This window comes from Triturus cristatus, chromosome 11 (assembly GCF_964204655.1).
Source record: "Triturus cristatus chromosome 11, aTriCri1.1, whole genome shotgun sequence".
In the NCBI taxonomy this organism is placed as follows: Eukaryota; Metazoa; Chordata; class Amphibia; order Caudata; family Salamandridae; genus Triturus; species Triturus cristatus.
Genome location: NC_140594.1, coordinates 867,367,335 through 867,381,612, shown reverse-complemented (window position 1 = coordinate 867,381,612; position 14,278 = coordinate 867,367,335).

Genomic DNA, 14,278 nt, shown 5'->3' with positions numbered 1-14,278 from the left:
CAAAACATGTCGTGTAAGGTGTCTAACACTTTGGAATAATACCCCCATACCATTTCTGGCCATGAGGATATTATTCCTCCCTTCTAGAGGGAGAAGACATGTTGAAACCTACTTAACCGGTTAAAGTTAACCAGAGCCCCAGCATCACAAAATGGATGCTGCTGCCACAGACACAAGTCTGACCTCCTGCTTCTGGGAGCACTTCCAGCGAGGGAGGCTTGGACAATAGGTTTCCTGCCTTGGGAGGTGCTAGCACCACCCCAGACAGGCCTTAGTGTATTGGGGCAGGGAGGGATGAAAGAAACTAGACACTGCCTGGGGCACACAAGGTGTCCCATGCATAGTCCAGTTCAAACCGGCGCTGGGGCACTCCAGACCCAGCTCTGGCGCGAGACTGGACAAAGGAAAGGGGGTGTAGCCACTCTCCTTCCTGGTCCCACCCATAGGAGGGACCTTGCAGGTAGCCCAGCCCACTAGCCCAGTATATCAGTAGGTAGCTGAGCCCTGCTAAAGTACATTAACCTGAATCTGCAACTTGAACAGAAACTGTGGACCATCGACATTCGACCTCACGAAGAAGACTTAAGAAATCTCCGTTGTGGCCAAGGAGTGACCACCCTGGGCAACCAGGCACCATCCAGCGACCGCTGCTTGCTTTGCGACTGATCCTACGAGGGACGACTGCAGAGACTGACCAGCGCCGTGACTTCCAGACACCTCTGAACCAGATCCACATCGACGGCAAAGCTGAGACCCGTGGAGGCGACGAGGGACATGGGACCGGCGACTTGGGAAAAGTGGCTAGTAACTGACTAGCGCGACTTCTGAGGCTTCCTCGAGGCTGTGCTTGGGGAATTGAGAAGCCCCAATCCCGAGCACCATCTGCAAAGAAGATCAGCTCCCCACACTTCACGTGTTCTGCGTGGGGCCCTTCTGCACCCGAGTTGCTCGACGTGTTGTCCGGTTCCTAGCCCGTTGGCTAGTAGCCTCTGCGACGACGAACCCTTGTTTTCATCTTGCTGGTCCGGCTCCTCCAGACTGGCACCCGCTCCTCTGTGAAAGAGAAGCACCCCAGACCTTCCTGGTCTGCACCAGAAGCAAGTCCTCCATCCTGCGTGGGTTCCGCTTGCCAAGGCTTGTTGGGTCCTAGCTCGACATCGACGCCGCCGACAGCAAGAGCCTTCGTGGGACAGCTCGTCTCCTGGTCCTGGTCGTCCTCAACGCCTCCTGGTACCCGTGGCTACTGCGACAAGCTTCACCTCTTCACCTGCATCTTCACGACATCGCTTGGTTCCTTCCTGGCTCCTGGCTGGTGACCTAGACTCTGTCCCTTCTGCTTGCAGGTATCCTTCCTTCTTGATTCCATCCTTGGGATCCACCGGACACTCTTCACTGACTGCCTGTCAGCAACTTTCCTTCAGGCATCCATAGGAGTCAACGACGAAACCCGACGCAAGTTCACACCTAAGCACCCGCAGCCCGTGGGCTAGGTAACTTGAGTACTCCGGTGCTCACAAGGGTATTGACTATCCTAGGGTCTAGTTTCCAAGTCTCGACTTCCTAGCTATTCCAGAAGGGTCCTAAAACTGTTAATTTCTAATAACTGCTATTTCTATCGACTTTTACGCATTACGTGTGAGTGTTTCCACTCTGCACCTGAATCCCGTGGGCCTCCCACTTCCTAACCTTTGGTAGTATAGTGTAGCCCCAGCGATTCCCTAGGCCTAGGCCTATCCTGTGTTCGTGACAGTGGTTCTTATACCACTTACTTAGTATATGGTTTGCGTGGCCCCTAGGTCCTAACTGTATTACTTACCTGTGTGACTTAATGTATGCTTAAATAAGACTGTGTTGTACTTACCTCGAATCTCATAAAGAGTGCTGAGGGTATTTTGAGTAGAATAAATACATTCTATTTTTATATATATCTGTTGTGGTGTCCTTTCATTTGGTATTCAAGCATTACATATGGTATAACAGCTGGCGTCACATGCCATTCAGTTTAGCCTAAGACTGCTCTTGTCCATGCTACCACTAGGATAGCTGGTCTATAAGGTTGACTTTACAACCAATCACCATAAGGGTTGTTTGGACTGATACAAGGTGTACACTAGAATTAGTGACATCATATATCAGGCCAACTTCTCACAAAGAACATTATCTGAAAGAAACACATAGTGATAGATTGCTTACCTTAGAATTACCCCCAGGCATCAGACTGGATCCGGAAAGTTTTCGTCCGCAGTCCTCCTGCCCGTCGGTAGGTGGCGTAATGCGGCTCCGCATCCGTCGATGGCATTGTGTTCGTTCAGATGACATCACTGGAGCTACTGAGACGCCGCCCACACGCGCTGACATCAGTTCTTTCTTTTTCCACGCCAGCAAGCGCAGATCCGAGAAGAGCAGGAACCCCCAGTCAATTTTTGACTGACCTTTTGAGGCCTTTTTGTCTGTTTTTTCATCGAGTCTTCGGTTTCAAGTCCTGCGAGGACTGTCACTGTATGATGTCGGTGACGGACCCACACCAAGTGTCTTTTCTGCCTGGGGCGCGACGAGGACCCCAAGTCGTGCCCTGACTGCCGGACCATTGTGCTGAAGTCTTTGCGGGAGCCGTACCGAAAGCTGCTGGAGGCCCGGCAGTCGGCTCTGTGCCGTTTGAGGTCCCGGTCCCATGGGAGTTCGAGGGACCGTGTGCAGAGTAATCACAATCGATCTTCGGGATCCAATTCTTCGCACTCTGGGTCAGGTAAGACAAAGCACAAGAAGTCGAAGAAACGTAATCGTTCTCCGACTTCCCCTCGCGCGATATGGCTGAGGGTGGTGCCTCCGGCAGAGCCTGTGCAGTCCAACCGGCCTACCCGTCATTCCCGGGGTCCGTCGGCGACTCCGGCCTCGCCTTACATTGCCGGTGGCTCCGGCCCTGACGTTGCTGTCTGCTCCGGCCTCAGCGCTGCAGGACCCCCCTGGATCCTGGTCGACGCCGGTTGACCTTATAACACCTCCACTGACGTGCACCCCTTCTGACGTAGCCCGCTCCTCAGGACGACGTTGACCCCGGTTTCAGCCCCCAAAGTGGACGTGGCGTCGGGCCGGCGTCGATCGATACCTTTCTCGACGCTGCTTGGGGATTTCTATCCCCATGTCCCTGCTCCTTATTTTAGGCCTGTAGATCAGCATGAGGAGGAAGGGGAGGACTGGGAAGGCTCTGAGGACCCTCTCACAGCTGATTGCGAGTATGAAGAGGACTGGGCAGAGGAGTTGGGGGAAACCAGTGGTCTGGACACCTCACCAGACCCTGGCATGCTGTTTCCTACCGTGGCTACGGAGGAGGGTGCTAGTTAAGCTGTGGTGTTGCGTTGGGTGGCCAAGGCCCTACACCTCGTGCTCCCTACTGTGGCCGTCGGGACTAACCTCCTGACCGAACTGCTTCAGCCAGCAGCTACTTCTGCGGAGCCGCTGCTTCCCTTCAATGAAGCACTTTCTGACATTCTTTTGGACACCTGGTCCAGGCCCACCACAGGGGCTCCTGTGGATAGGAACGTGGCCCGACTCCATCGCCCGGCGCTGGGTGACCCCATTTTCCTCTCCCAACACCCCACTGCTGAGAGCTTGGTTGTCCAAGCCACTGCTTCCCCGACCGCCTTCCCTTCCGCACCACCGGATAGGGAATCCATGAAACTGGATCAGTTCGGGAAGATTTTTTTCTGTCGCCAGTTCCGAGCTGTGGTCGGTGAACACCGCATGCCTCTTGGGCCATTAATCCCACTCTCTGTGGGATACGGTGGCGCAAGTGCTGCCTCAGTGTCCGGAGGTGGCCCGGACAGCTCTCTCCCAGGCTGTTGCAAAGGGGAGAGACGCAGCTAAGTTCATGATTCGTTGTGGCCTAGACACCGCCGACTCACTGAGCAGACCGTTTGCAACATCTAAAAGAGAAACGTTAGGTATAGATTCCTTACCTTAGAATAATCCCCAGGCGTCCGACTGGATCTGCAAAGTTTTGCTAGCAGTACCGTTGCGCGTCAGTAGGTGGCGTCCTGCGGCTCCGCGTCTGTCGCTGGCGTCGTAAGCGCTGAGATGACATTACAGAGACTACTTAGGCGCCACCCATGCGCGCTGACGACAGTTCCTTCTTTTTCCGCTCCAGCAAGCGCAGATCAGGTTAGAGCACATACCTTAGTCACTTTTTGACTACTCTTTTGAGACTTTTTGTCCCCCCCCCCCCTTTTTTTCTCCTGGTGCACGTAGGGATGCCTGGATTTAAATCTTGTGAGGCCTGCCGTCGCATTATGTTTGTGGCGGACCCCCATGATGTTTGCATCTACTGCCTGGAGACCGACCACGACTCAGTCCTGCCGGGACTGTCGGGCCATGGCCCCGAAGGCCTTGAGGGAGCAGCACCGGAAGCTGCTGGAGGTCCGGCACTCGTCCCAGTGCCGTTCCAGATCCAGGGACCGTTCACGGGATCGCTCGCGGGGCCGCAGTCGTCGCTCCTTGGGCTCCAAGTCTTCGCACTCGGATTCCGGTAAGCACCGTCATAAAAAAAAAGTCGAAGAAGCGTGGTCGCTCTCCGACGTTCCCCCCCCCCGTCTGTCATCGTATGCAGACAAGGGGGACAGGGGCTCTGCCCCTGCGGCTCCTTTGGAGCCTGGGAGTCCCACGGCTCCTTTGGAGCCTGGGAGTCCCACGGCCTACCCGCCTTACCCGGGTCCGTCGGCGACTCCTGAACAGGTGCAAGAGTTTCTTGCCACCATGGACTGCCATTTTAGGCCTCAGGCTCCCGACGGCGCGCCTTCGGGCCCTGCGGTCCTGTGTCCAGATCCTGTTGGGCCGTCGGCGCCGCCAGCGGATCCAGCTTCAGCGCCACAGGATTCTGTGCCATTGGCTCCGGCGCCACGAGGTCCGGCGCTGCCGGCTCCGGCCCCAGCGCCGCCCTCTGCTCCAGCGCTGCAGTGGGTGCCTTTCGTTCCTCCCTTGCCCCGGTTCCAGGACCATTTTGTTCCTGCCTGGGATCTTCATTGGGAGATTGCGCCATGAACGGCGCCGTATGTTACTTCTCCGTTTCCAGCTTTGCCACCGCGGCCGGTTCTTCCTGTAATGGAGGTGGAGATGACTGGGAGGGGTCTGAGGACCCTCTTGCCCGTCAGTGCGACTCCGAGGAGGACACAGTGGACGACCTGGAGGACGTCGGCGACCTAGATGTCTCTTCTGACCCAGGGTTTGGCTCTCCCACGCCTACTATGGAGGAGGGCGCTTCCTACACGATGGTGCTCCGTGGGGCTGCTGAGGTCCTCAACCTCGATCTTCCTATGGTGGCCCTCAAAACTAATCTCCTCACTGAGGTGCTCCAGACGGCGTCTACTTCGTCGGAGCCCCTACTTCCCTTAAACGACACCCTCACCGACATCTTGTTGGGCACTTGGTCGAGGCTGGCCACTGGGGCCCCTGTGGATAAGAATGTCGCCAGGCGCTGGCGCCTGGTGACCCCACGTTTCTGACCACTCATCTCACACCTTAGAGTCTGGTCATCCAAGCCTCAACGTCGCAGAGTGCCTTTCCCATGGCTCCGCCAGATAAGGACTCTAAGAAACTGGAACAGTTCGGTAAGTGGTTGTTCTCTTCCACCAGCTTGGGGCTTCGGTCGGTGAACACCGCCTGCTTATTGGGCCGCTATTCCCACGCGGTGTGGGATACCGTTGCTCAGGTGTTGCCTCAGTGTCCTGAGGAGGTCCATGCTGTACTTTCCCAGGCGGTTGCTGAGTGTAAGGATGCGGCTAAATTCACCATTCGGTGTGGTTTGGACACTGCTGACTCGTTGGCCAGGGAGATTTCCACGACTGTGGCGCTGCGTCGCCACGCCTGGTTGCAATCTTCTGGATTCTCGCCCGATGTCCAGAGCTCGCTCATGGATATGCCCTTTGTTGCCTGTTTGGCGATAAGGCCGACAGTGCACTGGAGCATTTTAAGGACTCACGGGCTACGGCCAAGTCCTTGGGTCTTTCCACGAAGAGCCGAGCCACTCCAAGTTTTCGTTCCTTTCGTGGCCAAGGCAGGGGCGCCCAGGTACGTTCCTTCAGCAAGCCTGTGCACATCCAGTCTCAGCGCGGACGTGTCTTCCGCAGAGGCGGCTCTGGGAATCAGCATGGGGGTCAGTCCACCTCCGCCCCCGCAGCTTCTGCCTCCAAACCTTCCTAATCCGAGCTTTGTGGAGCACCCCACACCAGTGGGTGGCAGGATTCGCCATCACCTACCCCACTGGCACGCTGTGAGAAGTTGGCCTGATGTATGATGTCACTAGTTCTAGTGTACACCTTATATCAGTCCAAACAACCCTTATGGTGATTGGTTGTAAAGTCAACCTTATAGACCAGCTATCCTAGTGGTAGCATGGACAAGAGCAGTCTTAGGCTAAACTCTGAATGGCATGTGAAGCCAGCTGTGATACCATATATAATCCCTTGAATACCAAATGAAAGGACACCACAACAGATATATATATAAAATAAAGTGTATTTATTCTAGTCAAACCCTCAGCACTCTTTATGAGATTAGAGGTAAGTACAACACAGTCTTATTCAAGCATACATTAAGTCACACAGGTAAGTAATACAGTTAGGCCCTAGGGGCCACGCAAACCATATACTAAAGAAGTGGTATAAGGACCACTGTCACAGAAATAGGATAGGCCTAGGCCTAGGGAATCGCTGGGGCTACACTACACTACCAACAGTTAGGAAGTGGGAGGCCCACGGTATTCAGGTGCAGAGTGGAAACACTCACGCGTAATGCGTATAATCGATAGAAATAGTACAGTTCTGAAATAAGCAGTTTTAGGACACTTCTGAAGCAACTAGAGAGTCGAGACTCGGAAACTAGACTCTAGGATAGTCACTACCCTTGTGAGCACCGAAGTACCCAAGTTACCTAGCCCATGGGCTGCGGGTGCATAGGTGTGAACTTGCGTCGGGTTTCGTCGTGGACTTCTATGGATGCCTGAAGGAAAGTTGCTGACAGGCAGTCAGTGTAGAGTGTCCGGTGGATCCCAAGGCCGGGATCAAGAAGGAAGGGTACCTGCAAGCAGAAGGGACAGAGTCAAGGTCACTAGCCAATGACCACGTGGAACCAGGAAGGAACCAGGCGATGTCGTGAAGATTGCAGGTGAAGGGTGAAGCTTGTCGCTGCCGCCATGGGTACCAGGAGACGTCGAGGATGACCAGGACCAGGAGACGAGCTGTCCCACGAAGACTCTTGCTGTCGGCGGCGTCTAAGTTGAACTAGGACTCACCAAGCCTTGGCAAGCTGAGCCCACGAAGAACGGAGGACTTGCTTCTGGTGCAGACCAGGAAGGTCTGGGGTGCTTCTCTTTTGCAAAGAAGCGGGAGCCAGTCTGGAGGAGCCAAACCAGCAGTGAAGATTTCAAGGTGTCGTCACAAAGGCCGCTAGCCAACGGGCAAGCAACCGGACAGACGCGGCAAGCAGGAAAAAGCAGAAGGGCCCCACGCAGGACTCGTGGAGTGTGGGGGGCTGATCTTCGGTGCAGATGGTGGTTGGGGCTTCTCAATCCCCGGTGCACAACTTCGAGGGTACCTCAGAAGCTGCGCTGGAAGATACTCGCCACTTTTCCCAGGTAGCCGGTCCCACGTCTCTCGTCGCCTCCACGGATCTCAGCTCGGCTGTGGATGTGGATCAGGGTCGGAGAAGTCTGGAAGTCAAGGCTCTGGTCGGGCTCTGCAGTTGGTCCCTCGTAGAACTTCAGCAAAGCAAAGGGTAGTCTCTTGATGGTGCCTGTTTGCACAGGGTAGCCACTCCTTGGCCACAAGGGAGATTCTTCAGTCTTCTTCTTTCGTCGAATGTCGAAGGTCCAGAGTTTCTGTTCATGTTGCAGGTTCAGGATAATCTAATCTCCTGGGGCCCAGCTACCACTCTTATACTAATCTGGGGGGCTGGGTTTCCTGCTAGGTCACGCCTTATGGGTGGGACCTGGGAGGGGGTGGTTACACCCCCTTCCCTTTGTCCAGTTTCGCGCCAGGACTGGGGCTGGTGTGCCCCAGCACCGGTTTGAACTGGACTATGCATGGGACACCTTGTGTGCCCCAGGCAGTGTCTCGTTTCATTCATCCCTCCCTGCCCCAATACACTAAGGCCTGTCTGGGGTGGTGCTCGCACCTCCCAAGGCAGGAAACCTATTGTCCAAGCCTCCCTTGCCGGGATCACTCCCAGCAGCAGGAGGTCAGACTTGTGTCGTGGCAGCAGCATCCATTTTGTGATGCTGGGGCTCTGGTTAACTTTAACCGGGTAAGTAGGTTACAACATGTCTTCTCCCTCTAGAAGGGAGGGATAATATCCTCATCACCAGAAATGGTATGGGGGTATTATTCCAAAGTGTTAGACACCTTACACGACATGTTTTGATAAAGCTAAAGCCAAACCATAGTTACCATAACCGTTTAAGGTTATAAGGTACTTTAAGAGTATATGGTAGGCTATATCATAGAACAGCTATAAGGACATGGTTCCAAAAGCTGCAGTCAGGCTGAGCTCATGCTAGAGCACCATCTCACGTGTTACCAAGCACTCTGCCTCCAGGATTGTTAAGGCCTGCCATAGGAGTGGCTGATAGGTACACATGTGTCTATTTTAAGGGTAGATATAGGTATACTATATCTAAGCAAGGGGTGATTACACGACCTTGCCCCAGCTGAGTGATCAGCCAGTTGTGTCATAACGGAAGGCCAGGCCAGGGGTGGCATAATACATGCTGCAGCCCCTGGTAGGCCTAGGATACACCTATGCCCTGGGTACCTAAGGTACACTGTACAGGGGCCAATAAGGTGATCCTATCCAATTGGGTTATGCACCTAAAGTACATAGTATTAATTTAGAGAGAGAACAGCAGGGCTGTGGGTCTGATTAGCAGGCCCACAGCCACATCTAAGTCGAAAACCAGTAAAGCAAAAAGTGGGGGTGAACATAGAAAGCGGACCCTACTCTCCTACACAACCCCCCCCCCCCCCCCCAAACTTAGGGACGTTAAACTAACCTTGACCAGTTGAGTCTTCATGTTCTAAGTGGAAATATCTGGAGAGTCCATCTGCATTGGCATGGTCAGTCCCAGGTCTATGTTCCACTGTGAAGTCTATCCCCTGTAGGGAAATGGACCACCTAAGAAGTTTGGGATTTTCACCCTTCATCTGATTTAGCCACAAGAGGGGCTCATGGTCTGTCTGAATCTTGAAGTGAGTGCCAAACAAGTATGGCCTCAGCTTCTTCAGGGCCCAAACCACAGCAAAGGCCTCCCTCTCAATAGCTGACCAACGTTTCTTTCTAGGGGTCAGCCTTCTACTTATAAAAGCAATGGGCTGGTCTTGACCATCTATATTAAGTTGTGAAAGAACAGCTCCCACACCCAACTCAGAAGCATCTGTCTGGACAATAAACTCTTTGGAGTAGTCTGGACTTTTCAGAATAGGTGCAGTGCACATGGCCTGTTTCAGGTCATCAAATGCCTTCTGACAGCTTACTGTCCACTGAACTTTCTTTGGCATCTTCTTAGAGGTCAAGTCATTAAGTGGTGTCACAATGGACCCATAGTTCTTAACAAACTTTCTGTAGTACCCAGTCAGGCCCAAGACAGCTCTGACCTGAGTCTGGGTAGTTGGAGGAGTCCAGTCCTTTATGGTCTGGATCTTGCTCTCCAGTGGTTGAACCTGACCCCCACCAACTAGGTGGCCCAGGTACACAACCTTGCTCTGCCCTATCTGGCACTTAGTGGCCTTGATAGTGAGGCCTGCCTTTTGCAGGGCCTCTAAAACATTCCTCAGGTGCACCAGGTGATCCTCCCAGGTGGAGCTAAAGACAGCAATATCATCAAGATAAGCTGCACAGTAGTCATCCAACCCAGTAAGGACTTGATTCACCAACCTTTGTAAAGTGGCAGGTGCATTCTTCAAACCAAAGGGCATTACCACAAATTGATAATGTCCTCCTGGGGTCGAGAAAGCAGTTTTGGCCTTTGCATTCTCAGCTAGTCTGATTTGCCAGTAGCCTGCTGTCAGGTCAAATGTGCTCAAAAACTTAGCAGCTGCCAGTCTGTCAATGAGCTCATCTGCCCTAGGTATTGGGTGGGCATCTGTCCTAGTGACAGCATTGAGACCTCTGTAATCCACGCAAAACCTCATCTCTCTCTTACCATCTTGGGTGTGAGGTTTTGGCACAAGAACTACAGGACTAGCCCAAGGGCTCTCTGAAGGTTCAATGACTCCCAGCTCCAACATCTTTTGTACCTCAACTTTTATGCAGTCCCTGACATGGTCAGGTTGCCTGTAGATTTTACTCTTCACAGGCAGACTGTCACCAGTGTCCACCTCATGGGTGCACCAGTTTGTCTGACTTGGGATCAGAGAGAATATATGTCTGTAGGATTGCAGAACTTGCCTGCAGTCCTGTTGCTGATGGACAGTGAGGCTGTCAGAAAAGACCACACCATCAACTGAGCCATCATCAGGGTTCTGAGTCAACAGGTCTGGGAGAGGGTCACTCTCTTCCTCCTGCTCCTCATCTGTAGCCATGAGTAAGCCCATGTCTGCCCTGTCAACATATGCCTTCAATCTGTTGACATGAAGCACCCTGTGGGGGCTTCTGCTAATCCCAAGGTCCACCAAGTAGGTGACTTCTACCTTTTTCTCAACAATAGTGTGGGGTCCAGACCATTTGTCTTGGAGTGCTGCTGGGGCCACTGGCTCCAACACCCACACTTTCTGCCCTGGCTGGTAAACAATCAGCACAGCCTTTTGGTCATGCCAAGCTTTTTGGAGTTCTTGGCTTGCCTCAAGGTTTTTAGAAGCCTTCTTCATATACTCTGCCATCCTGGAGCGGAGACCAAGTACATAATCCACTATGTCAAGTTTGGGTTGTCTGAGAGGTCTCTCCCATCCTTCCCTTACTAAACATAGGGGTCCTCTTACAGGATGCCCAAACAAAAGCTCAAAAGGGCTGTAGCCAACCCCCTTTTGTGGGACCTCTCTGTAAGCAAACAGAAGGCAGGGTAAAAGGATGTCCCACCTTCGCCTAAGCTTGTCTGGTAAACCTTTTATCATTCCCTTTAGGGTCTTGTTGAATCTCTCCACAAGCCCATTACACTGTGGGTGATAGGGTGTGGTGAACTTGTAGTTCACACCACACTCCTTCCACATTGCAGTCAAATATCCTGACATGAAGTTGGCACCTCTGTCAGAAATGACCTCCTTTGGAAAGCCCACTCTGGAGAATACTCCAAGTAGGGCCCCTGCCACAACAGGAGCTGTTGTGGTCCTCAGGGGAATAGCTTCTGGATACCTGGTGGCATGGTCCACTATCACCAGTATGAATCTGTTCCCAGATGCTGTTTGTGGGTCCATTGGTCCTACAATATCTATGCCCACTCTTTCAAAGGGAACCCCCACCACAGGTAGTGGTATGAGGGGGGCCTTTGTAGTGCCACCTGATTTGCCACTGGCTTGGCAGGTGACACAGGAGCGACAAAACTCCTTGGTATCTTCTGACATATGAGGCCAGTGAAAGTGAGGGACAAGCCTGTAACAGGTCTTGTTCTGGCCTAAGTGTCCTGCAAGGGGAATATCATGGGCCAAGGTAAGAAGGAAGCCTCTGAACTTCAGTGGTATGACCAACCTCCTGGATGCACCAGGCTTGGGGTCTCTAGCCTCTGAATACAGCAGTCCTTCATCCCAATACACTCTATGGGTACCTTGAGCATTTCCTGCAGCCTCAGCAGCAGCCTGCTGTCTGAGGGGTTCAAGAGAGGGGCAGTCTAATTGTGCCTGCCTCAAATCTGCCCTTGAAGGTCCCCCTGTCCCAAGAAACTCAACCTGATCAGGTTCAAGTTCTTCTAGGACAGTTCCTTCAGGGCTCTCAGAATCATCCTCCTGTGAGGGCTGATCCACTACCTGAGGCAGGGGGGAAGGCACAGCCTTTACCCTACTGCTCTTTTTCTTGGGTTGTGACTGGTCCATAGTTCCAGGACCCAGCACTTGTTCAGTGGTGCACTTTTTGGCCTGTGACCTGGTCACAGCAAGGACATGTGCATCTATCCCCAGCATTTCTGCATGGGTCCTATACTCCACTTCAGACCAAACTGAAGTTTCAAGATCATTGCCCAGTAAACACTCTACAGGAAGGTCTGAACTAACAACAACTTTCTTGAGGCCAGTTACCCCTCCCCAGGAGAAGTTAACAATAGCCACACTATGGGAGGTAGTGGCATTGCTAGCGTTGGTCACTAGGTAATTCTCACCTAGTATGATCTGTCCAGGGTCCACAAAGGCAGGTGTCACCATTGTGACACTAGCCCCAGTGTCCCTGTAGGCCTGAGCCATTCTTTGGTTGACAAAAGGAGTCTGTCTGTACTTGCCCAGGTTACTGGGGCCTACAGTAGAGGACAAAGCTAAGTCCCCATCACAGATCAGAACAGCCTGAGTAGGTATCCTGACTAGGCCAGAATCCTCCTCAGTTCCCAGGGTTAACCCTACTACACCCTTTTGCTGGGAACCACCACTTAGAGCTGAACTTGGGGGTACAGTTGCCTTAGGGGCAATGGTGGCTGGGGGCTTATCCTTTTTGGTGCACTCACTAAACCAATGTGAGTTGGACTTACAATAGTTGCACCATGGTTTCTTTTGGCCATCTTTCTTTTTATCCTTTTTGGGACCACCCACCCCCTGAGCCTTTTGGGGGCCTGGTGAAGACTTCTGGTCTTTTTGTTTCTGATCATTACCCTTCTGGTCTGCCTTTTTCTGATCACTGCCCTGGTTCTGGTTTTTCTGCTTAACTCTAGTCCTGACCCATCTATCTGCCTTCTTTCCCAGTTCTTGGGGAGAAGTCAGATCAGAATCAATCAGGTGTTGATGCAGTAGCTGGTTTTGACAGTTGTCATGCTCTTTTCTCCTGGGGGAAGTCATTCCCCTTTGAGAAGAGGCATTAGAGATGCTAGAGACATGGGAGTGGATGGATTCCCTTGAAGGGGATCTGTCTCTCCTGCTTCTCTGGTTAAGCCCACTTGGGGGTCTGTATGGGGGGACCCCATGCAAACTCCCATGTAAGCTTAGGTTAGCCTGGCTAAGTCTTCCTACTTGGCCCTGGCTGTCTACCCCTTCATCTGAAGTCCCATCTGACTCATATGTGGTGGGTAGGCCCTCCCTTGTACCTAGGGTACTAGCCTGTGAGGCCCTAAGAGCATCATACTCCACAATTGTCTCATCTCCTGAAAAGTTAGGATATCATATCTAGAGGGGATCTTTTTCAGACCTGCCCCTCCTGAGAGAGCATCTCCTTGATCTCCTCCCAGAGACATGATCTAGTGAGGGTGTGGTGTGTGCACCTACCTACACTAGTTGTTTCTACTAAACCTCTCTAGTAGTTGTGGTCAGGGTGTGTTACTCCCTTCAACCTACAACAACTAAGTCCCGTAGGACTTAAGTATTATAATCTATGTTATATGTACCTAAACAATATCTGTGTGATCTTTCAATTTAGTATCTCAAGATTACAATGGTATTACAACAGCAAGCTCAGATCCCAACCGCTGCTCACCAATGTGAGAAGTTGGCCTGATGTATGATGTCACTAGTTCTAGTGTACACCTTGTATCAGTCCAAACAACCCTTATGGTGATTGGTTGTAAAGTCAACCTTATAGACCAGCTATCCTAGTGGCAGCATGGACAAGAGCAGTCTTAGGCTAAACTCTGAATGGCATGTGAAGCCAGCTGTTATACCATATGTAACCCCTTGAATACCAAATGAAAGGACACCACAACAGGTATATATATAAAATAAAGTGTATTTATTCTAGTCAAACCCTCAGCACTCTTTGAGATTCGAGGTAAGTACAACACAGTCTTATTCAAGCATACATTAAGTCACACAGGTAAGTAATACAGTTAGGCCCTAGGGGCCACGCAAACCATATACTAAGTAAGTGGTATAAGGACGACTGTCACGGAAATAGGATAGGCCTAGGGAATCGCTGGGGCTACACTATACTACCAACAGTTAGGAAGTGGGAGGCCCACGGGATTCAGGTGCAGAGTGGAAACACTCGCGCGTAATGCGTAAAAGTCGATAGAATCACTAGCAGTTAGAAATAAGCAGTTTTAGGACACTTCTGGTATAGCTAGAAAGTCGAGACTCGGAAACTAGACCCTAGGATAGTCAATACCCCTTGTGAGCACCGGAGTACCCAAGTTACCTAGCCCACGGGCTGCGGGTGCATAGGTGTGAACTTGCGT